The sequence below is a fragment of the Talpa europaea genome (genome assembly GCF_964194135.1).
Source record: "Talpa europaea genome assembly, chromosome: 10".
In the NCBI taxonomy this organism is placed as follows: domain Eukaryota; kingdom Metazoa; phylum Chordata; class Mammalia; order Eulipotyphla; family Talpidae; genus Talpa; species Talpa europaea.
The window spans coordinates 46,900,646-46,926,261 of NC_140077.1; the positions used below are offsets into that span (position 1 = coordinate 46,900,646).

Below are 25,616 nucleotides of genomic sequence, written 5' to 3' on the forward strand. Positions count from 1 at the left end.
GTAGGGGTCCTCTGTTTAGATAAATGAAATCTTCCTGTAGGAAATTGAATACTTAAATTGTCCTAGGACTTTTTCTATATTTTGTCTCTGTCTCAGTATGGTAACATTGGTAAGATCTTGTGAAGCATTCTTATGGTCACACTGTGTTTTTATAGAATCCATATCTGCCGTATGCATAAAAGTATAAATGAAATTCTAAAGTGTCCTGAATGTGAAGAGTGTTGTGTGAATACCTTGTTCATAATCAGTTCTTATAATCTGATATAGAAAATAAAAAAGAATCAAGTTATTTAACACATTTAATTGCAAACTTGTCAATACATATAAGATTTATACTTATAAGATAACTAACCAATATGGGTAGATTATCCTTCAATCAGAAGAAAAAAAATGTCCTTTTCCTCTAATTAATTTTATACAAATGCAATTAAAATTTCCTAGTAAATTATGCGCTATACTCTAAATATAATAAATATAAAATAATTCTGAGTTATTTTAAGTAGAATATTATTATTACTATAAAATATAGTTTATGTCTCCAATTTTATAATTTTAGTGTTTTTTTTTTTTTTTTGGTGGGACCCTCGCCGGCGGCCAGGGAACGAACCAATGCTGCAGAGGCTGCGGGCAGCCTTACAGCCTCGTACTCAACCACTGCGCCACTAGGAGGCCCCTAGTTTTTCAGTTTTTTGACTTATCTTTAGAGAAAGCTACTCATTTTATTATATATATCTCACTTCAAACATTTCTCCAAATAACTTTCCCTGAAATATACCAAAAACATGTCCTACTAAAGGGAATTCTAAACAATAAATTAGACAATAAAGCTAACAGATCAGTTTGATCTTAACCAAAACTGAAAAATATGAGCATGTGTATGAAAAATATTTCTAGCTATTCTGTTCCTCAATTAAGTGTCAGAAAGTGTTCATCTTTTTTCACATCTGCTAATAACTTGGACTTATTCACAAATACTCGTAAAATTAATTTATTGGATATGCCATGCTTTGTGTTATGAGGCTGAATAGTTCACAGTTTAACAAGTGACTGGTCTATGTATATGTGTCCTCCCTCCCTCCCCTGCTTCCTCTCTCCCTCTCTACCTTCTTTCCTAGTTCCTTCCTTTCTTTTATATTATCCTTGGGTTGCTTAACCCTGCTTCCTGAAAACTACTTAATTGTATTACTGAGACTTCCTTGTCTTCACAAAATTTGCCTGAAAATATCCTCATCAAAATGAAACCTAAGCCATACTTACTCTAAATCACCAAGAGTGCTTTGAGAACACTGAATTGATTTTAATCAGACTTCGATACTCATTAGTACATTTTCAAGATTTGATGATCTTCTAAGTGTTTCTCAATCTTAGGAAGCAGGGTTGTCCTGTTACATCAGGGATTTTTGTTGTTCATAAATCCTAGAAGTTGGTTTTAAGTGAAATGTAGGCGACATCTGGAATCCTACATTTCATTCAGACAGAGTCATAATATTGTAATCTCCATGTGAAATTCATTATTCTGCCCAGTTCTTCCTTGTTCCTAAACTCCTCTACCTGTCTGGAATTCTTGACAGGGGAGATAAATATATTGGCTTTTATTGTTGTTGTTGTTTAAATAATGAACTTTCTGGATTATACTGTGAAGATTTAAAAGTTATATTTTTTTAAATATTTATGTATACAAGAGCTAGGGTACAGGCTAGAGATGTAAGGGGTGAGAGATGTCATCAGAGACAGAGTGGGGAACAGAACAGGCAGATCTACTGAAATACACTGCTGAGGGGATCAGCGGGCCAGACAGGCAAGGTCTGCTGCGCCATGTGGGTCACCTTCCTGGCCAGGAATCGAACTTGTGCTGCAGTGGCTGCGGATGGCTTCATAGTGCTGCATCTTAACCCCTTGCACCACCAGGGAGGTCTCTAGAAGTCATATTCTTATTATCAACCTTTCATACAAGGTTGGGGATAAAACCCCAGAACAGAAATGTGAATAAATCTAACCATGAGGTCATGAGGTCCTGGTAACATCCACCACTGGTAACTGATAATGATGGCAGATGAAGAGTCATCTGTCAAGTACACGTATATTCAGGTGCAAAACTGAAGCATCTATGCCCAATTTTCTCCCTATTAGATTAGAGAAGAATCACAGAGTTGTAATGTTTCTCCTAATGAATATTCCCAAAATTTTGCTTTAAATTTTTACTGTGACCAATTTAACAGACTTTGAGGATGAATTTCATCTAAAAATCACTTTAAAAACTTTAATAACAGTAACTCCTATCAATTCATGTTTTTTTTTACGTGTGAATATCTTTATTCTGTAGCCTGCTTAAAATGTTACTCTCCTTTTGTTGTGCCTCCGTTTTATAACCATAATTGACAGTTAAAATACAAATGCTTAGTTCTTACAGTCTTTGCCCTTTACAGTCTAGAGGAGGTTGAAAATTAGTGGTCCATATAATAGGTCTAACTCAATATGACTCAAGGAATTTTTATGTTTCTACTAGAGTTTTAACCAACATGATTTTATGTCTTAAGAATGTTTCTAGTCCTTAAACATACAGATTAATGGCATATGTATCAAATGACTGGCACTTATTGGTGTTCTTTTTTGTTGAGTCTGGGTCATAGTCTTCACATTAGCCTATCCTTGTCCACTCACTCACATTTTTATGCCCAGTCTTCTTCCCACTTAATTTGCCAAGTTTTGTAGACATTTGAGTTCACCCAAACATGTAGTTCTAATTTTTTTTCTGGTTTTGACCAAAAGGCATCACTACTTCATCTAAGTTGCTGTTTTCAGTTACTTGGATATGCCAAGATTATTGTTGACTTTGGTCTGATCATTCTGTCCCTGTCATCTAGTATATCCTTCCCCTTTTCTTTCACATTGAATTGTATCTGTCTTTCAAGAAATAGTCCGTATCACATGTCCTCTTAAAACATCCTGTTACTTTCTTTGACAATAATGATTTCTTGGTTGCTTTATATATTATAGATTTCAAAGAATCTGCTGCTCAGTTATATAGCTCCTAAGAACTATGTGCTATTGTAGAAATCTTCAAGTATATACTGAAATAGAAATGTCTTTCCTTTAAAAGTAGCATGTAAGCTACAGGAGAAAAGGATACACATATCATTTCTCTTTCTATTGTTCCCAGAAACTACCATAGCATCTTGCATAGTGTTCAATTAAAAGATGACAAAACAACTTTTGAACCAAGCCTCTTTGCCTTTGCTAATTCTATTCCAGCAGTGAAATGACTTTTCTACTGCTCCTCAGTAATTATATTCTTCAGCACTTCTCAAATGCTCGCATCTTTGAAAAGGAACTTCCTTTTCAATTAGAACTATTGTCCCATTATCTGTATTAGCGTGGATGAGCTTGTTAACACTTATTTAACTTTACCTTTTATCACAATCATCCATTTACATACAAGTTTCATTCACTAGATTGTAATGTGCCTGAAGTCAGATTCCCCACTATTTGTATTTCACAGTAACTTCTCACACATAGTAAAAAGGTCTTTTCCTAACTTTAAATCTAAAATTCATTACCATGAAGTTCTATGACACCTTCTAATACAGTTAAGCAAGATAATAATTTATAATCTCAGTTAAGGGGGAAAAAAGTAACTCAAAAGAAGTAGACTTTGTTAAAACCTGGGGCAAAGAAAAGATCAGGGAAGTGATTCATTACTGTCCAAAGTTAGATATTAGCTACTTCCAGAAAACTTGGGTCAGATTTTTAAAAGGTTCTTCAGCAGGCTTTTGAACAAGAGATCATGACTTTTGTGTATTCAATTACTTACAAGAAACATCATTGAACTGCATCTGTCGAAAGAACTCATGGAACTTAATTTCACTAATGGTTCCAGCAAATCCTTATAAGGGACAGCAATCATGCCTTCAAATACAGAAACCATTGTTGGCAAACTTGCCTCTCCTTATAGCAGTCTGAGACAGACCTCTAACTCATGTACTTTCTTACTTTTGACTTTGGCCCTAATCTGACATCCTTGAACACAGAGTATATTAGTAAGAAGCTTCTATCTGCCACTCCTTTGGCTTACCTTGATAGCCTAGTGTCTTCATGTTGGTGATGCCCAAGCCAAAAGTTAAATGCCAACCTGCTCTTTATATCTTTTAAGAATGGTAAGAAGCCCTGACTTTGGAAGTGGTTTTGTTGCCACAGCAATTAGGGACCTTGAATGAACCTTGTGAGGTGAAGAAAGCAGCTACTATAGCTTCCAAGTGTCCAAGAAGAAAATCTGAATGGGAACCAGATCTAGTTGAAGGGCTGGTACTTTCTTATCTTGTCACTTTAAGTGAATGGAAATATAAACTTGTCAAAAAATATAAAATATGAATTTTTTAACTTTATTTTTTGCATATAAGAACTGGGGTATAGGCTAGAGGTGCGGGGGATAAGAGGATTCACCAGCAACAAAGTAGGGGCAGAACAGGTGGATATGATGAAATACACTGCTGAGGGGAGCAGCTGGTGAGAATGGAATGGGTTAGTTCCCTGGCCTGGGATTGAACTCAAGCCATAGTGTTGATAACACTGAGACTTAACCCCTAGGCCACTAGGGAGGCCCAAAAGCTGAAATCTTTTTAATGTACTGTGTGAGACAAAGAAGTTTTGGCCTTTTTGGTATGGTTATATCCTAACAGATGTAACATGTAATAATCTAAAACAGTCATGATTTGTAATATTCTTATTAATAAAAAGAATACATTGCAACATAGTTTGATAGAAATATTAATGCCGAAAGAGGAAATAATATAGAAGGTTTAAGTGTGCATTTAAAAGACTTATAAAGAAGGCCTGAAACATCTAGAAAATATAAACTACAGAACTTTCAAGCTGATAATAAATGAGAAATTGACTAAGATAGAAGTGATGAGTTGTTGTGGCCTAAATGGAGCAATAATTATTGTAAAGGAAGTGGAGAATGTGGACCTGCTGTGTGAATATTCACCAGTGCAAATATATAGTGGTCTTGTAGCATCTTTAACTCTAAAACTCCTACGACCAGCCATGTTCTCCAAGCAAAAATGAAACTGTCTTGAAAGAGAAATAGTTCACACCTTTTTTTCTGTTTGTTTCTTTCTCCTTGTGCTTCTTTTTATTCTGATCCTATTTTTTACATATTATCTGTTAAAAAAAAACTAATTCAAATTAATTTTATAGTCCTTCATGTGGTTGGGATAAGTAGGAAGAAAAATCGCTTTTATATGAAAAAAATTAGACATGGAGTCTTTGTTCAGTTCTGCATTGCAAACAACAGAATCCAACTCTAGCAAATTAAGCAGAAAAATAAACACTGGAAAGCTGGAGAACAAGAAGAGAAAACAGACAGATTGCAATGGTCGAGGCATATAGGAACCCAGTCAATCATCCCAAAGAACAGCTGTTTGAGGTGCCATTCCAGTCCTCTCTGAACATTTAATGCCATTATTGGCATCATAACATTATGACACTGGACTTCACAGATGGTATATTCATTTGCCACCGCATTCCGTGTACTACCACCACTGGAATAAATCCTAAACTAATCTCTGTTTTTGCCTCATTTGCTTTGAATTTGACTTCCTGGACTGAGAATCATGTAAGCATAGTTTAAATCATGTGCCTACACCTTGACTGTCAGTATGGGGACAGTGGTGGTGGCATTCTGGGCCTTTGAATTTCAATGGAGACAGTCTCTGCTGTATTAGGAGACACATTCTTGGCATATAAGGGTTTTTGGATTGTGTGAGCAAAGGATGATGGGGGTGATGAGGAGGGAGAGAGGAGGAGCATCAACGAGAGAGTAAAAGGACCGTAGAAGGGAAAGTGGGGAGTGATTTTATCAACTTGATTAATCCCTATCTATGTTGGGGTAATGGAAACACTTGCACATATACCACCCAATCAGGTGCACTGCTTTTCAGGGCCTTGTTGCCTAATCCAATTCTTGCCTAACCCAATCTTTCTGATGGGTTTATGAAGTGTTTAAAATAGACCTCCCCAAAAAAATATACCCAAAATGCATGTTTTATTCCCATAAATAAGGTGCAATGATGCCACTTAAAATCCAGGGAAGAAGTGCCAAACTGATTATATGATGTGAATATGGTACTTTTGCCAAGACAGTGGCAGGATAGACATGCCTTCATCTTCAATGTCTCGTGAAAAAGTAAAACAACAACACAAATGTATGAGTGTCTCCTTCAGTGGTTTCTTCTCTTCTTTAAAAGCAATAGTGACAAATGTTTAGTTATATTGTATCACTATAATTTCAAATCCAAAGGGATGGGGACTTTGTCTTTCTTCATTTCAAGATTACTAAGTGCTAAAGATTATTTGTTGTTACAAATACACTCAGCATAGATGAGTGTCTTCAAAGTTCATAATGTTTACATGGGTTGGGAAATGTGATGTGACTTTTCAAGGCCAGAAGGTATTGAGGGTGTTGGGGTATTAATATGTCCTAGGTTTTCCCAGCTATCCTCAGGGACACCAGGATCAACATCTCAATACCACATTTACCCATTAAAACACACCCACATACCACAGTACAGTTGTTAGGAAACTCTGGATTAGACAAATATCTTCTGGATAAATCAACCATATGTCTCTATAATAGAATTGCTAACATCTTACAGCATAGGGTGGTATGTGCTAAACTTTTAGATTGTGTATAATAAACTATAGTGTAGTGTATGTTTTATTTTAGATGTAGAAAATCTCTGGCAGTAGATAGAGTCCATCTTGAAAAATCAAATTTATGAAACTAGTGAAATAACTCCTTTCAGTTATTACAAGTATTTATTTCAGGTATTAATAGTCCTTAGTTGTAAAGACAGTTCATTTTACCTTTTTAGAGATCTTTACATGTGGTTTGGAAAGTCTGGTTTTATATTTATTGATTGGAGCTGGTAAAACTTTTATATGCTCATTTATAAAACTAAATTTGAGGTTCAAGGTCACTGAATCTAGAAAATAGACTGCGATGATATATCTCAGATTTTCTTTCTTTTGGTTTTGAAAGAGCATTAAACCATGTAAATCTGAATCCAAAATTAGATTGTATTTCTTTTGGTGTTAAGTGTCTGGTGCAGACAGTGGAGTTCAATTGACTATAGTTTTAACCATTTATTCTCCAGCCTCTCCTTCCAAACTCTCTTTCATGTCAGTTGTTCTGGGGTTCTTCAACTGTAGTCCTGGTTGATAGTTACAGTGTACATGATGATATTGCCAAGTGTCCAAAATAAGAACTACTTTAATAAGTGGAGAATTAAGCATTTCTAATATGAACAGTACCCACAGCTGATGCCAAAATAAGGCAGTATTACCTTTATGCTAATAGAATTCATGAATATGAAAGCAAAGTTGACAGAGCATATTATCATAAAGAGAAAAACAAATTAACAGAGGATCATTTTCAAATGACAGTGGTATCTACAAGCTTTATTAATAGATGTGAATATTTTCTTCAATGACATCAATAAGCCATTTATCATGAGTGGATGTGTTAAAGATTATTTTTATCTCTTCATGTGAGGGAAAACTAAAAACATGGTGGATATTTCAAGATCTTTAATAAAGAAAAATGATTGGGCCTCCCCAGTGGCGCAGCGGTTGAGCGCTGGGTTGCAAAACTGCCCGCAGCCTCTGTAGCACTGGTTCGATCCCCGGTTGATCCCTGGACACTGGAGGAGGGTCCCACATGGCGTGCAGACCTCTCCTGCCGCCCGCTGCTCCCCTCAGCAGTGTACTTCTGTCCTTCTGCCTGCTCTGCTCCCTGCTCTGGCTCTGGTGAATTCTCTCATCCTCCTGCGCTTCTGACTGTACCCAGTGCTTGTATAAATAAATAAATAAATCTTAAAAAAAAAAAAAAGCAGTTTAAAAAAAAATAAAGAAAAATGATTGAAGGAGAAAAGGATATTTTAAATGACAGCCATCATGGGAGAACAATGCTAGGAGTAGAACAAGTGGACCAGAGAGCATCTGTAAACATCAATGAAGTGTTGAATTTAACCAGCTCAGCGAGGACAGAGGTAGTTTAAGAAAAACAAAGAACTTTAGACAACTGGAATGTCTTACCGCCATGTGCCCGTGCTTATTTCTGCTGACGTATGTTTCCATTTCACAATTAAAATTTCAAACTCATGGTAATTTGCAACTTTCTCTTTTATTAATTACATAAGAAAATATTACTGCTTACCAATTCCACATAACACCTGGGAACAAATTTCTTCTCCTGCAATGTATTAGCAACCCAGTGGTATCTTGGAAAATATAATATATTCTGGTGATCATCCACCATTTAATTTTACTGTCTGACAAAATCTGCAGCAGTAAAAGTTAAGTGAACAATTTATATTATAAAATTTCTCTGCTGAGATAGGGATTTTTAAATGTATCGTTTATTATAAACACTGATGGCAGTATTTCGTTAAGATTTCAGATTCTTAAGTCTATGTTGATTGTAGGTTATAGTGATTTAAGAAAGGTTATGCACATTCCTATACCAGTTGCCTTGAAATTTTTATGTAACTGGAAAGAGGAATTAGACTATTCCTAGTGATACAAATTATTTTTGAAGGGAGAAGCAGTAAATAAATTAAATTAAATTAAAATATTATACTTCTCTTACATTTTCCTACCCTATTTATTTTCTACCTACCAACTACTTCTTTACATAAATAGTTGCTCTCTCTTCATTATTTGTGTTTATTGATGAATGTGTTTTTTACTTCCATGGAAATGTGGAAATAAATAAAAGAGAGCAGTGAATGCTGCAAATATATACAAGAAGAGGCTGTCAAGGAGGTAAGGGTCCATCTTGAATGATGTTAACTTATCAGCAACCCCAGATTCTGGAATGCAATGAAGCAATGATTTTGCATTCAATGAGAAAACTAATTTAATGTTAGAATACCATATTCATCCAAAGTGTGTGACAAAATAAACAAAATTTCCATAGGCATAAGAACCCAGTCTATTTAACTTGCATAGATAAAATAAAATAGTAAGACATGGAAAACTAAAGTAGTGAATCGAATGTGATGAAAAACAAGGACAAGAGGGCAGAACTCTGGTCTAAAAAGTGAATGAAACAAATTTGAACAGAAAGCCAATGGACTGCATGATAAACACAGTTCTAAAAGGATTCAGACAATTATTCTGATCTGAATAGCTTCAGAATGATTGGTCATATGATAAACAAAGTATTCACTATTCTTTCTGAAAGATATTAGTATAAAAGCCCCACCTAGTTGGCTTAGAATATCATGACCCAGGTACCAACTCTAAAATTTTAAAACTCTAAAATTGTGTTGCTAGCAGCTTGTGTTTAACTTTATATATTTGTTTACTGTCTATACGTCCAATGTCTATTGGCATTGTTAACAAACCAGGTTTCATGTCACATGGTTAATATAATCTATCAATTTCTACATAAAGATATATATTCATATAACTCATGTATGTATGAATAACATATACATACATATATATGTACTGATAATAATAGGTACATTTTATCACAATTATTTCATGTTATACCAGTATAGCTACACATATATAGTACACATATTATACAAATATTATATGTATGATTGATTTCTTCTGTGTTGAAAGTAATCATTGTATAGAATTATCATACAGATGTCTGGTGTATCTCTCTGCTTATCTCCAAGGCTATCTGGAAGTCTGGTGTAGACTCTTGGCTATGATAAAGTTGTGTGAACCAACTAGTCATTTATAATGTGTTTGAAACCCCCCTGATGGCATCCAGGGTCAGCTTATTTAAATTATTCAGAGATGTGTAGATTGATGACTTATATCTATATAACTAGTTACATAGCTTGGCTTGGATATATGAACAGTGAGGCCTAAAAGATTTTGCTGCAATCATTTGCCTGAACTCTCCTAAAACCACACAGAGATGAAATACATACTGTGTGACTAGAAGGACTCTGTCTAGGTGTACCCGCAAATCTCCTATGTCCTGATGATAACTCACATTCTTCTTTCACATTGCTCAGTCCTTTATCTTGAATAATAAGTCTACGTGATTATAGTCTATAGAATTTTGCTGACCTTTTAATTATCCAAACTTGTGCTATTATTGCAATATTTGAAGATACCAAGAACAAGACACACGCACACACACACAAACACGTTTACTTTAATTCTATAGATTGTGGCCAGTGGTTACATTAGGTTTTGTTGTTAATGGCTTTCTTTTTTCTTTTTTGAAAGTTCTCAGTAAGCTTTCATAATTGCAAATTATGCATCCAAAATTGCTGGCTCCTGATTTTTCACTGAGGTCTTTCTAAGTTGTGAAAGTATAGCAGCTAAAATTTCATTTAATATAGAGTAACTGAATGACACATTACACCTCAAAGTAAGTGAGAAATCTTTTTCATCAGTACTGACTTTATGATCAGTTTCCTTCTCCAATCATGTGATCTGCCAAAATTCCATTTCATTACCCCTCTTCCTTAAAATTTCTATTTCATTACCCCTCGTCCTTAAAATTCCAGAGCAATAACAAATAACTATATTACTCATCTATTGCTATATAACAAATTACCTTAAAACTTGGCAAATTAAGACAACAAACATTTATTGCTTCACAGTTTCTGAGAGTCAGGGATCTCAACAGCTTAACTGAATGATTCTGGCTGAGGGTCTATAATGAGGTTGCAGTCAAGCTTTTAGCCAAGGCTGCACTCATCCAAGTATCTACTGGTTCTAAAAGATGTGCTTCCAAACACATCCACATGACTATTGGCAGGAGATTTCAGTATCTTGCCACTTGGGCCTCTCCATATGCTGCCTGAATATTCTAGAAAGATGGTACCTGACTTCCCTCAGAGCAAACAATCCAAACAAGAGAATGAAAGAGAGAAAGACTAGGATGAAAGCCAACATTTTTTATAACTAATTTCTAATGTGGTATATCACCATTATTGCTATATGTAATTTGTTAGAAGTTAGTTACTAAATTAAGGAGGTGACTGAGTTATTGAAAGATAGGATATAATTATCAGGAGGCAAAGGTCAGTAAGTTATTTTATAGAATGCTTACCACAACTTCTTAATGTTTTATGTTCTGGAAATGTTCCATCTGTTTTCATGTCCTCAGATAGATTATGCATCTCTGGGTGTTTATATCTCTCTGTCCCATTCGCTTTCATCTAATTTTGGAAATACAGCAAAAGATTTGGCACACATTAACATTCAATAAATATATGTTAAGTAGGTGAATAAATACTACTGTTTAGAGCTCAAGGGAACTTTTAACAAGTTGTGTTGATTCACAGAGCAGAACAATAAGGAAAAAAGAATCCTCTCCATGATTAATTCATGCTAAATGGGTTTATACTTTTAGAGGCACTGAGAACAGGTTCACAATGTTATTCTAAATATCACTTTATGTGTCTTGGTCAGGTGGGAAAAGTATAAGAGATTAAAAAAAATGTTCAAGACTTAGGTTTGTCATGATACAGTTGGAAAAGTTCCTTAAACTGAATAGCCCCCTTATCCTCAACTGCTAAAAGAGGAATGAACTGGAAGAGCCTGCTGTTCTTAGACACACCACTTCACCTATCATTTTCTTTCTTTTTTTTTTTTAAGATTTATTTATTTATTTATACAAGCCTGGGTACAGTCAGAAGCACGGGAGGGTGAGAGAATTCCCCAGAGCCAGAGCAGGGAACAGAACAGGCAGACTGACCAAGCACACTGCTGAGGGGAACAGAGGGTGGCAGGAGAGGTCTGTGCACCATGTGGGTCTCTCGCCGGTGGCTGGGGATAGAACCAGAAGCTTTGCAGCCCAGCGCTCAACCGCTGTGCCACCAAGGGAGGCCCCATTTTCTTTTTTTAAATACAAGTCATTTGTCTGCATTCTAGACATGATTCATGAATTAATTTACTCCAGTTGTTTTCAAAATCCTACATCCTTATAACAGAAGAAGAAAATTTCTAAAATATAATTGAGAGGTTTTTATTTACTATTTTATTGTTTGAGATTGCTGCCAATTCAAGTATTTTTCCCCCCTTCGGATAACTGGGCATATGATCCATCTTTGTAGTGAATATTTTGTTATTAGTCTAATGACCAGAAGTCATTATTCTGAAAATAAAAATTAAGAATAAAGTATCTGATTTGTGTAAAGGAACAGAAGTGAACAAAGAGATCTGTTGCTTTTTTAAGTAAGCAAATAATGTTTGTAGATAAGGCTAATTTAGAATGGCAGCTCCAATACTGACTAACACTATAACCTTAGGGAAAATATTTAACCTGCCTAAACTTTAATTTTGTCATCTATAGAATATGAATAATCAAACTTAAAAGTTTGTAATGGTTTCTATTAAACAATTTATACAAATCCCTTGATATTCCTGGTCCACAGACTTATGTCAGTAAATATTAGCAGTGTTTAATGTTATTGTTGATAGTATAATTATTAGATATAAACATAGTAGAACAGTACATGGTGATTAGATTTCATGGACTTACATTCTGACTAAAATAGAAAATACCAATATACTAGAAAATAAAATGTGAATTACAGAAAACAACAAATATAACTGAGGTTTGTGTTCTAATTCTCATAAAATTTTACCTCTAAAATTACTCTTATTTCCAGAAATACTTTTTTTCTGCTATTGTTTTTTGTGATATAGTTTTCAATGGTTGGTGTCTTTCCCTCAAAGTAAAATAATTTTGAAGAGAAATACAAAAAATTCAAATTTTGAGCAACCAAAATTTAGCAAAGATGATTTTTCCTTTCTTTAGTAACTTCGTTTAATTCTATTTAATGTAATGTTTTTGCATATGCTTAAGGAACATAATAGTAAAGAAAAGTCTATTTTATAAGTAATATAGTGAATGTCTAAATCATCTAATCCATCTGAGATTGTAGCGAAGGCATTAATTTAAGGATTTTTTTTTCTTTTCAGAAATAGTAACTCTGTAAGAGAATTAAAAAGGAGTCAAGAATACCTAATTAATATGCAGGGCCATTTTAATGGCAGTTTAATATTTTTTAAATGTGAAAGCAAATTTGAGAGCATCTTTTTATATAAAACCTGTCCAGTTTTTTAAGAATAAACATGTCACACAACTCTATGAGCAAAGCTATTTGGAAGGACTCTTTAAAGCTAACTAATTATCAAATTAGCTTTCAATAGCTTTGTATATCTCTGAGATGCTTTATGACAACTACTGATTTGAGCAAGACCAGTGTTCTCTAACTTTTTGTGAAAATTGAGTGTTATCACACAAATCTCTTCTGATCTAACAAAGACTGATAATAAATTATTACTCAAAGTGTACACCCAATGCAATGAAGAGATGTCTTTTAAAACTTTAGTAAAGGTAGAAGTAGAAAATAGAAAAGGATTATAAAAGCAAATAGCACTCCAAAAAATTCAACATAATTTGATTTTAGATTAATCCCATGTTTTTATTTATTTATTTATTTTTTATTAAATAATAAATTTTATTTTTATATTCCCCCATACAACTGCACATGCCCCATTCTGACCCCAATCCCTCCCCTCCCGGCCCCCACCCCCCAAAAAGTGTCTCTGGTTCATAGTTTTTTGTTGATTTTGATTTTCACTTTCTTATAGTTATTCTTTTTCCTGATCCCTTATTTAAGTTTTCTAGATTCCTGCTATGAGTGAGACCATCCGATATTTTTATTTTTCTTTTTGGCTTATTTCGCTGAGCATGATCCCTTCCAGCGCCATCCATGTTGCTGCAAATTGCATGTGTTTATCTTTTTTGAATGCTGAGTAATATTCCATGGTATATATGTACCACATCTTCTTGATCCAGTCATCTATTTTTGGGCATTTGGGCTGTTTCCAAAGCTTAGCTATTGTAAATAGTGCTGCTATAAACATAGGGGTGCAGGTGTTCTTTGGAATTGATGTTTCTGTGTCCTTTGGGTAAATACCTAGGAGTGGAATTGCTGGATCATATGGAAGCTCTATGTTTAGTAGGTCCAGAAATCTCCACACAGCTCTCCATAGTGGTTGGACCAGTTTGCACTCCCACCAACAGTGCAGGAGAGTTCCTTTTTCTCCACACCCTCGCCAACATTTGTTGTTGCTAGTTTTTTTTAATATGTGCCATTCTCACTGGTGTAGAGACTCAACAACAACAAAGAAAATAACCCAGTCAAAAAATGGGCAGAAGAGCTAAAAAGAAACTTCTCTGAAGAGGAAATGCAAATGGCCAACAGGCATATGAAAAAATGTTCAACATCACTTGTAATCAGGGAAATGCAAATCAAAATCCCATGTTTTTAAATCAAATTTTGTGATAAGTTTGTTACTTGGATGCCATACTCAACTGCTCATCTGGGTATTTGTTCAGTTATAGGGAACAATGGTTTCCTACCATAAATGGGTAACAGTGCATTTCAGTTTATTATTGCTCTTTAATAAAGTCATGCAAGTAATGAGATATGAAAATCTCCTACTCATAGTTTCTCCCTTATACTGGCAGGAACAAGAAACTTTTAATGTATGTATACTTAAGAATATAAAGTTACATCATAAGAAAGATGAGAAGTGACAAAGAATTTTTTTTAATTGAAGTGTTTTAACATTATAGGGGTGGTGTTTTAAAAGTCTTCAAAAATGTCAAGCATACAATCAAATGATAATACATATGTATGCTAAAAATGGCAACACAATGGCATGTATTCAGGTACAAATTTGGAAATTACTTTATTTTTTAAAGATTTATTTATTTATACATATAAGAACTGGGGTATAGGCCAGAGATGTGGGGGCAGGGGTGGTGAGAGGATTCAGCAGAGACAGAATGGGGATCAGAACAGGCATACTGACTGAAATACACTGTTTAGGGGAGTAGCAGGTGAGTCAGGAGAGGTCTGCTACACCATGTGGGTATCTCCCTGGTCGGGGATCAAACTCGTGCTCAGTGGCTGTGGATAGCCTCATAGTTTGTGTCTTAACCCCTTGTGCCACCAGGGAGGGCCTAGAAATCACTTTAACAAAACTGTATTGTCCCACATTGATACAATAATCTTATACCTATCAAATTCTGAGTAAAAATAAATAATATATAATTTTTCTTCTCTAGAAGCACAAATCAGTTGGGGAATAATGAATAGAAAATTTGTAATTAAAAAAGGACCACAGAAGTGTACAGTATCTTGTTCTTGACTCAGTTGTCTGAGGGTGACTTCATGCAAGTAAAGAATACTTGACTTAAAGAAAATTAGGATAACTACTCAGGAGCTGAATATTTAAGCAACCAACTTATTTATCAACCCCATCACTTAATTATAGCCAATTAATCTCTGATATTCTCAGACAGCTAAGAGGCCTAATTTGTACAGCTTCCTTTGCTAATTTTTTTTTCAGTCAAAACTTATTTGCTGTTTACTTACTGCAATATAGCATTACTTTAAATGCTGAAAAATAGAGCATGGTCGAGATTTTTTATGTATTTAGTTATAGTTTGGGAAACATTAAATGACAGGATTATTTTTTTACATGAATACATAAAGGGACAAGTGAGTAATATAAGTAGGAGTAAGTTAGAGAATAATAAAAATAGTATAAATTTTGTATCTCAAAAAGACTACATAGACAAAATAGTGATGAAAATATGAACCTGAATATTACTTAAAGTGATAAGTTCATTCATGCTAGGAAAAAAAAGTCAAAATAATTATATTGCATTACAAAGTAATCAGAGAGAATTAAAAACACACAAAAGATAAGTTAATCATGGTTTGATTGAGAGGATACTTTGGGTTCTTAGAATTTTTCAAGATCCTCCTTAGAGTAATGTGTGTTTGGAGGAAAGTGAGTAGATTTTCCCAATAGGACAGTGTGTTTATTCTCACAATAAGTCATAGGTAAGGTAGAATAAGTGGTGGAACCAGCCCCAGTTAAATGGAGTAAGTATATCTTTTAGTCTCTCCAAATGATAAATCTACAATTTTGGACATAATACCACAAGCATATTTTGGGAAAATCTGAAAAGTAAACAACAATAAACTGGAGAGGAAATCAGAACTTGAAGAATGACATACAATGATAAACTCCCTGCATTTCCTTCCCACCCTCATCCCATGTTTGCCTGGTTCATCTTGGACAATTTAAATATGGGAATTTTGTACCAATACAGACAGAAACATTCTAGAAAAGCCCCCTTTCTGAGGCTAAGTGACAGATAAATGTGGGTGAGAGTATAGGATCAAACTCCTTTACTCTTTTAGTCCTATGTATGATTAGGACACTCCTAAGGTGATAGCAGCAAGTGCCCCTGAAAACTGAACAAGAGAAAAAGAAAACATAAATTACCAATATCAGAAATTAAAGAGCATAACTTTAGAGAAGCACAGACACTAAAAGAATAATAAAATATTATGAACAACTATGCACATAAATTTGATAAGTTAAATGAAATGAACCAAGACCTTGTAGAATTTAAATGTCATTGAACAGGTAATAGCAAATGTTGGGAAGTGAAGAAATTGGAATCCTTATATGATACTAGTGAGAATATAAAATGGTGATGCTCCTTTGGAAAGTAGCTTGACAGTTTTCAAACAGTTCAAAATAGGAATCCATCACGTGATTCTGCAATTCCATTCCTAAGTATACACCCAAGAAATAGAAAATCATGTCTACAAAAAATTGTGTACATGAATGCTCACAACATTAATCATGATATTTCAAAAGTGGAAACACCCAAATGATCATCAATTAATGGATAAATGAAATGCAATTTATACATATCATGTAATATTATTTGGCAGTAAAAAGAGTGAAGTACTATTATATGTTACAACATGAATATACTTTGAAAATGTGCTGAGTGAAGGAAATGAAGCACGGAATGTTATATGATCTCATATAACACAACAGGCAAATATATTTGTACAAAAAGTAGTTAAAATGGAAGGGTTTGGGAGTGATAGTCAGGGGGTACAGGGTTTCTTTTTGGAAGAATAAATGTTTTAAAATTGTAGTGGTGGATGCACAACTCTGTTTGAATCTTCCAGAATCACTGAATTGTAAACATTAAATGGGTGGGTTGTATGGAATGTGACTTTTTATCTTTAACAAAGCTGTTGAAAAAAGTCATTGGTGAATAGATGTTCTGAATACTCTACATCTGTTAAAGATACTAAATGTGTAGTTTAAAACTTCCAACAAATCACAAACCCCAAGCCTGAATGGCTTATCTACCAAGCATTTTAGAAGTAGTAGGCATTGTATTTCTAGAAAGCAAAAAAAAAAAAAAAAAAAAAAATTGGAACACTCTAAAGTCACTTTATTAGGCTAGTAATGCCCCAGTGGTAAAACTAATCAAAGAAGTTACAAGAAAACAAAATTACAGGCCCATATTTCTTGTGAATATATAAGTAAAAATCCTTAACATATTAAGAAATCTAATTCAGCAATACATAAAAAGAATATTAACTATATGACCATGTACAGTTTATATCAGGGATGCAAATCTGTATCAGCATTTGAAAACCAAACATTGTAGTCCACCATACTAACAGAATACAGAAGAGAAAATTATAATCGTATGAAAAATGTAGACAAGGTACTGAGCAAAGTTCAAATTTCATTCATGATAACAATTATCTAATAAACTAGAACTAGGAGGGTTTATTTATTTTATTTTTTTAAGATTTATTTATTTATGCATACAAGAGCTGGGGTACAGGCCAGAGATGCAGGGAGCGACAGGGTTACCAGAGACAGAGTAGGGAAAAGAACAGGCAGACTGACTGAAATACACTGATGAGGGGAGCAGCAGGTGAGCCAGGAGAGATCTGCTGCGCCATGTGGGTAGCTCCCTTGCCAGCCGAGGATTGAACTCATGCTGCAGAGGCTGCGGATTGCTCCTTAGTGTGGTGCTTAACCTGTTGCACCACCAGGGATGCCCCAGGAGGGTTTATATTTAACTTGATAAAGGATATCTGCAAAAAATTCTATACCTTACATATTTCATAGAAAGAAATAAATGCTTCTTCATACCATCAGGAACAAGGTTAGGATATTTGCTTCTCCATGTCTATTCAACATTGTGTTAGAATTTCTGCAATAGTAAGGGCAAGTAGTGAATCAATGAACAAAAGAAAAGGCATACAGTTGCAAAGAAAAGTAAAATGATTATTATTTGTAAGTGGCATGAATTTGAATTATAAGCAATTTACACAGAAAAAAAAAACTCGAATATAACTGAAGATGATAAATGAATTCAGTAGTATCAGATCAAGTTAAATGAACAAGGTCAATTGTAACTTTATATACTAGCAATTTAAAAATTTGGAGACTAAAATTATTAAAGCCTTCTGGCCTGCAGTCTGAGCCCAGAGGGGAGTGAGCACCCATCACCAGGGCAGACCCAGCGCCCAGGGGAGCGTGTCCCTGGCATCGCTATTTTGGAGCAGGGACCTTTCTTTGGTTGAGACTGTTTGAAACCAGCAGAAGGCTCCCAGAGGAGCCAGAGGTGAGCTGGGAGGCTCACCCAGGCCAGGCCCCTTCTGATCTGCAGTCCAAGCCCAGAGGGGAGCGGCACCCACCCCTGGGGCAGACCAGGCGCACAGGGGATGCCGGCCAGTACCAGCAACACAGTGTCCCAAGGAATACGGCAAATTAGAAAACAGGCAGTAGGGAGTAGAAAAACCACATGCAACCCAGCAACTCCTCAGGAAAAAAGCACACCACAAAAAGAAAACCACCTACCAGATCGCAACGAGAGTAACTTGGAAGAACTTCTGAGCCTTCCAGAAAGAGAATTTAAAATTGCCATGATTAAAAAACTGACAGAACTCATAAAGGAAAACAATGATAAGAGAAAAATAATTAATGATCAGAAGAATGAAATTGAGTCCCTAAAGAGGGAAGTAAAAGAAATACAGGAGATCAAAGAATTAATGGAGGAGCTAAAGAACTCTGGGAAAAGCAATGAAAGCAGAATAGATGAAATGGGAGAACGAATAAGTACTCTTGAAGACACAGAAATAAAAAGAACTAAAACAGAAAAGGAAAGAGAAGCACGAAGGAAAAAGACCGAAGAAAGACTTCAGGAACTATCTGACTCCGTGAGGAAAGGAAATATAAGAGTTATAGGAATCCCAGAAGGAGAGGAGAGAGATGTAGGAACAGAGAAAATATTCAAGGAAATAATTGAAGACAACAACCCAAATGTGAAGAAGAAGCTGAAAATTGATATACAAGAAGCAAGAAGAACACCAAACTTCCATGATGAAAGGAAAAATATAGCAAGACACATAATAGTAAAGCTCCCAAGATTCCAAGACAAGGAAAAAATAATGAAGCTGACAAGAGGGAAGAAACAGATAACACTCAAAGGAAAACCAATCAGACTGACATCAGACTTCTCTGAAGAAACACTACGGGCAAGGAGACAGTGGAGGGACATAGTCAACAGACTCCAAGAAAACAGATGCCAACCAAGAATACTCTAAACCGCAAAGCTCTCCTTCCTCTATGAAGAAAGAATAAGGACCTTCCCAGACAAACGGAAACTCTAGACTTTCATAACGACTAAATCCCCACTCCAAAAAAATACTACAAGGAGTCCAAAGCCAGAACCTCAGAAACCTCAGAGAGATGAATAACAACAAAAGAAGGCCAAAAAAAAAGTTATTAAAAGAATAAATAAATAAAATCAAAGGAAAGACAAACACAATGGCAAATAAAAATGCTAACATGTCAATACTAACTCTAAATGTAAATGGACTAAACTCTTCAAAAAAAAGACACAGAGTTGCAGGCTGGATTAAAAAACAAAACCCAACCTTTTGCTGTCTCCAGGAAACACATTTAGCTACAAAATATGAAAATTGACTCAAAGTTAAAGGATGGAAAATAATCCTACAAGCAAATGGACCAAAAAAGAAGGTGGGAACAGCTACTCTCATATCAGATAAAACAGATTTCAAACTCAAAAAGGTAAAAAGAGACCCCAATGGTCACTACATTATGATCAAGGGGACAATATTTCAAGAAGAAATAACACCCATTAACATATATTCACCAAACGAAGGAGCACCTAAATATATCAGACAACTGTTGTCCTCTCTGAAAACAGACATAAGAGAAAACACATATGTAGTGGGAGACTTCAACACACCACTATCAACAATGGATAGATCAACGAGACAAAAAATAAGTAAAGACACTAAAGCTCCAAATAAGGATCTAGAGCTCTTGGGCTTAACAGACATCTATAGAACACTAAACCCAAAAAAATCTGAGTATACATTTTTCTAGCGCACATGGATCATTTTCCAGGATTGATCACATACTGGGACACAAGACAAACATCAACAGATACACCAAAATTGAAATGATACCAACCATCTTTTCTGACCATGAAGGCATCAAACTAGAAATAAAACATAAAAAGAAGGCAAGGTACTCTTCTACCTCATGGAGATTGAAACCCACACTACTGGAAGACCACTGGACTAATGAGGAGATGAAAGAAGAAATTTAAAAAATTCTTTGAATTGAATGACAAGGAAGACACCAATATCCTAAATGTATGGGATGCAGCAAAAGCAGTAATAAGAGGAAAATATATAGCAATAGAGGCTCACATCAAGAAACAAGAAAGAACTAAAAGAAACAACCTAATCTCAAAGCTCAAAGATCTAGAAAACAAAACAAAACAAAACAAAACACAAAACCAGTAGAAGAAAAGAAATAATAAAAACCAAAGCAGAAATAAATGAAATCAAAATTAAAAAAAAAATCCAAAAGATCAATGAAACTAAGAGCTGGTTCTTCCAAAAAATCAATAAAATAGACAACCCCCTAGGCAAGCTCACAAAGGAAAAAAGTGAGAAAGCACAAATAAACAGGATCATAAATGAAAGAGGAGAAATCACAACGGACACAGCAGAAATCAAAAGAATAATCAGTAACTACTATGAACAATTATATGGAAACAAGTTCAACAATCTAGAGGAGATGGATAAATTCCTGCAACTCTACAATCACCCAAAGCTAGATAAAGAAGAAATAGAACATCTAAACAGACTAATTATAAGCAGCGAAGTTGAAATGGTAATCAAAAACCTCCCCCCCAAAAAAATCCCAGGACCTGATGGATTTACAAATGAATTCTACCAAACATTCAGAAACAAATTAGTGCCTTTCCTTCACAAACTCTTGCAAAAAATTGAGAAGGAAGGGATAATACCAAACACGTTCTATGAAGCCAACATTACACTAATACCAAAACCAAACAAGGACAACACAAAAAAAGAAAACTACAGGCCAATCTTCCTAATGAACACTGATGCAAAAATCCTCAATAAAATTTTAGCTATCAGAATCCAACAATGTATCCATAAGATAATTCACCACGACCAAGTAGGATTCATTCCAGGGAGGACACAAGGATGGTTCAACATCCGAAAATCAATCAACGTTATCCAACACATCAACAAAAAGAAATATAAAAACCACATGATAATATCAATAGATACTGAGAAAGTGTTCAACAAAGTGCAACACCCATTCATGATAAAGACCCTCGAAATTCTTGGGATACAAGGAACATACCTCCACATCATAAAGGACATATATGACAAGCCAATAGCCAGTATCATTCTCAATGGTGAAAAGCTGAAAGCATTTCCATTAAGATCTGGAACAAGACAAGGATGTCCACTCTCACCACTGCTTTTCAATATAATACTGGAATTCCTAACCAGAGCAATAAGACAAGAGAAAGACATCCAAGGAATCCAAATAGGAAAAGAAGAAGTCAAACTGTCACTATTTGCAGATGATATGATAATATACATAGAGAACCCCAAAAACTCCACAGAAAATCTAATTCAACTCGTCAATCAGTTCAGTAAAGTGGCAGGATACAAAATCAACATGCAAAAGTCAGTAGCCTTCCTATACACAAGCCTTAAATCTGAAGAAGAAATAAAAAAAAATCCCTTTTATTAAATATTTGGGAATAAATATTAATAAATAATTATTAAATTTATTTAATAAATAATTATTAAATACTTTGGAATAAATCTAACAAAAGAGGTAAAGGATCTATACAAAGAAAACTATAAAACACTGTTAAGAGAAATAGAAGAAGATACAAAGAAATGGAAAGACATCCCCTGCTCATGGATTGGAAGAATAAACATTATTAAAATGGCCATCCTACCAAAAGCAATATACAGATTCAATGCTATTCCAATAAAAATTTCAATGTCATTCTTCAAAGAAATAGAACAATTATTGATGAAATTCATATGGAATCACCCCAAATAGCAAAGCTCTCCTGAAAAAAAAAAAAGAGAAGGGAATGGAGGCATCACACTCCCAGACTTCAAACTACACTACAAATCCATAGTCATCAAAACTGCATGGTATTGGAACAAGAACAGACACACAGACCAATGGAATTGAATAGAAAATCCAGAAATAAACCCACAGATTTATGGTCAACTAATCTTTGACAAAGGGGCAAAGAATATGCATTGGAGCAAAGAAAGTTTGTTCAAGAAATGGTGCTGGGAAAACTGGTTGCTACATGCAAAAGAAAGAAGTATGACTACTACCTCACACCATACACAAAAACCAACTCAAAATGGATTAAAGAACTGGACATAAGACCTGAAACCATAAAATACATAGAAGGAAATATAGGCGAAACGCTATGTGATATGCACATCAAAGACATCTTTACAGACACATCACCCAAAGCAATGGTAGTAAAGGCAAAGATCAACAGCTGGGACTACATCAAATCAAAGAGCTTCTGCACAGCAAAAGACACAATAACAAAAACAAAGAGAAACCCCACCTACTGGGAGAATGTTTTTGCACACAACACTAACGATAAAGGACTGATCACAAAAATCTGCAAAGAGCTGATGAGACTCAACAACAACAAAGAAAATAATCCAGTCAAAAAATGGGCAGAAGAGCTAAAAAGAAACTTCTCTGAAGAGGAAATGCAAATGGCCAACAGGCATATGAAAAAATGTTCAACATCACTTGTCATCAGGGAAATGCAAATCAAAACTAACATGAGATACCATCTTACACCAGTGAGAATGGCACATATTAAAAAATCTAGCAACAACAAATGTTGGCGAGGTTGTGGAGAAAAAGGAACTCTCCTGCACTGTTGGTGGGAGTGCAAACTGGTCCAACCACTATGGAGAGCTGTGTGGAGATTTCTGGACCTACTAAACATAGAGCTTCCATATGATCCAGCAATTCCACTCCTAGATATTTACCCAAAGGACACAGAAACATCAACTCCAAAGAGTACCTGTACCCCTATGTTTATAGCAGCACTGTTTACATAGCTAAGCTTTGGAAACAGCCCAAATGCCCAAAAATAGATGACTGGATCAAGAAGATGTGGTACATATATACCATGGACTATTACTCAGCATTCAAAAAAGATAAACACATGCAATTTGCAACAACATGGATGGTGCTGGAAGGGATCATGCTCAGCGAAATAAGCCAGAAAGAAAAAGAAAAATACCGGATGGTCTCACTCATAGCAGGAATCTAGAAAACTTAAATAAGGGACCAGGAAAATGAATAAGTATAAGAAAGTAAAATTCAAAATCAACAAAAACTATGAACCAGAGACACTCTATGAGGGGTGGGCTTGCAGGGAGGGGAGGGATTGGGGTCAAAATAAGGGGGTTGCAATTGTATGGGGAATATAAAAATAAAATTTATAAAAATAAAAAAAATATTGAAAAATTAAATACTTAGGTTTAAATCTTAAAAAGCATGTGCTGAATCTCTACTATGCAAACTACAAAATTGTAATCAAAGAAATCTAAGAGGACCTAAATAAATGGCGCAACATATCATGTTTAATTATTGAAGACAATATAGTTGACATATCAATTCCTAATTTGATCAATAAATGTATTATAGTGCAAACCAAATACTCAGCAGATTTTCTAGCTATAGGCAAACTGATTATTGAAATGTTTTGGAATAACCAGAATAGACAAATTATTTGAAAAGGAACAAAGTTGGAGGACTCACCAGGCCTGATTTAGAGAATTTCTATAGAATCGCAAAACTTAAGAAAATTAGACACATAGATTAATGAAACAGATACGAGAGTCAGAAATGAAGCATTTTTTTTTTTTTTAACAGAGATACAAATACAATTCAGTAAAGAAAGGCCAATCTTTTCAAAAAATAATGCTGGAACAATTAGATGTCCATATGCCAAAAAAAAAAAAGAAAAGAAAAAAAAAAAAAAGAAAAAAAAGAAAGAAAGAAAGAAAGAAAGAAAGAAAGAAAGAAAGAAAGAAAGAAAGAAAGAAAGAAAGAAAGAAAGAAAGAAAGAAAGAAAGAAAGAAAGAAAGAAAGAAAGAAAGAAAGAAAGGAAAGAACCTCAAGTTGTGCATTAAATATTTATAAAATCAACTCAAATTAGACATAAATATGAAACTATATGAAAGTATACAACCTGAGAGAAAATCAGCTACAATGTCAAAATGTGATTTATTAAAAAAATGAAAATTTCAATTTCATCAAAAGAAAAAAAAATCCACTTTAGAAGACATTCTATAGAAAATGAAATTACAAACCACAGATGGAAAATAAGTTTTGCATAACATATAACCTACCAAGAAGGGTTACACCTACAATATCTGAAATAGCCTCAAAATGCAATAATCAACAATTTATTTTATTCTCCTCTGTGTGTTTGTGTTTGGACTGCTGACGTATTGTTCTGTAGGGCGAGGGAGAAATAGCATTCACTGAGCATTTACAGAGTATCAAAGGTAGTTGTAGGTGATTTACATTTGTTGATATTGAATCCTGGTAATAACACTATGAGCTTGATATTATTTTCATCTATGTCAAAAATTTTCCAGTGTTGTTCAGTTAAATGTTTGATTCATAACCATGACTTCCCATCATAAAAAGGACATGCTACCAAAGTTAACAAAAAACCTCTGCAATCACCACCAAGTACCCTCAAATTAGAATTTCTTACATACAAGGTGTTCAATAATGAATTCACAGTTTATGTTCCTGTTTTTTGAGGATAATATATGTTACTCAACCAAATTTACTTTATCATGATTCTCAGGTCTCTTATTTAATACTGAACTCTACCACAAAATTATACCTGTGTAGTGTGTATGCTTGCCTGGAAATCTGAGTACTTGATCATTTTTCATTAAGAATATTAATTGTAAATGTTGAAGTCTGACTTTCTGGTAATCTCATGTTGAGAATGATTACTGTAGATTATGCTGATCCTTTGAATTCTACCACATGGAGACTAACAATGTTGGGGATTACATCCTCTTTCAGTGTTTTGTTTTGTTTTTTGTTTTTTTTTTTCATTCAACAAATATTTGCTGAGCTCCTAACATGTGCCAAGTGCTTTGCTGAGGAATAAAGCAAATGTCCTTAAATTGCTGTCAGTTTGGAGCGGAGAGGCTGCCAACCTCTAATAATTTATACAGACTGATGGGTATCTAAGTCTTAGTGGAATAAGGTCCAGAATGGCTTCTCAGAGTGTGTGAAGTACAGAGCTAAATGCAGAGACT

The 25,616-nt window shown here is 34.6% G+C and overlaps 1 protein-coding gene across 1 annotated transcript in view; it reads left to right on the plus strand.

Moving 5' to 3' along the window:
• Positions 1-25,616, plus strand: part of CTNNA3 (catenin alpha 3) — a gene marked incomplete at both ends in the record, with an annotated part of 1,381,762 nt that overhangs the window by 1,002,965 nt on the left and 353,181 nt on the right. The window lies entirely within an intron of this gene.